Source organism: Cynara cardunculus (genome assembly GCF_001531365.2).
Source record: "Cynara cardunculus var. scolymus isolate 2C chromosome LG 15, CcrdV1, whole genome shotgun sequence".
Lineage (NCBI taxonomy): Eukaryota > Viridiplantae > Streptophyta > Magnoliopsida > Asterales > Asteraceae > Cynara > Cynara cardunculus.
Genome location: NC_037542.1, coordinates 13,503,259 through 13,504,535, shown reverse-complemented (window position 1 = coordinate 13,504,535; position 1,277 = coordinate 13,503,259).

Genomic DNA, 1,277 nt, shown 5'->3' with positions numbered 1-1,277 from the left:
ATTAAACAATTTCATGAAAATTTCATAAGATTAAACAATGAAATCGACAGATGAAGGTGGTTTGCATGGTTTACACAAATGAGGGCGGTTTTCATTTGATCACTCCTCTATATATATATATATTATATATATGTATATATTTATATATATATATCCCATGATCTAGTATAATACAAAATAAATCCAACACTTCCATCTTCAATGCAAAACAACCTTGAAAACACACTGTTTCGAGTCACTTAGAGTTATAACTGACTTTTGACCCTTCATGAAAGTGGTTGCAAGGTACGAGCTTATTCCGACTTACAATTTGTAAGTTATACATTGTCAAAGTACAGGAGCTGCACTGTCGGTAAAATCCAATTTCACAATTTCTTAACTAACTTTTATGATYCCAACTCGCGTATTCAATCAAATGGTATTTTTTTCTCCCCGACTACGGGTCCCATACTACCCCCATAAACTGAAATCCATAACCCCAATTGCTACTGTAATACCTTTTGGTTGTCTTATGCTTGTTTGAACAATCTCGGTTAATCTTGTCTTTCTTATCATGTTGTACTAAAAATGATTGAAACTCGTGTATTTAGTCATTTAGTAAATATACTATTATTATATTCAAGTGTTATATAAATAGAATTATACATATTAATGCTTGATGCGAGTTGTGAGTCGGGTCCATTGACAATAGCTTTGATACATAAATCAAACAACAAAGGATACTGATTGTGGAGCAAGTAGAGTCGTCGATGAAACCGCCCACTCAAGAATTGACTTGGACGTTTTTTTGGGCTACGATTAAGCATTTATCCTACTTTTGAGGCTTTTGCCTTGTTGCTTACCAACGAAACAAAAGCAAACCAATTTTATGAGCTTTTTTTTTTCTTCACATAATTTAATACAAACTCGGGCTTTTTAAGCATCCAATTCACATTAATTAGTAGGTAAATTTTATCATTGAAGTGTATAAAAACATCACTTATTAATATGTGAATTAATATGAAATAATTTGTAATGTCGGTTCACATATGTATTTTTAAATATATTTTTTTACATTTGTTTAATGATCCACATATGAACCTTTCCTTAACCATTATTTTTTACATTTTCACGGTATTTAATATTCTTATTTGTTTCTCCAAAAAGAACATTCTTATTGAATCTCCCACTTAATAACCATGCTAGAAGCATAATTATTTACAAACTCAATAACTCGTATTATTTTTAAACAATGYATGAATATTAAGGTTTTTCATAGTTAAAGGACMTGTTTTACA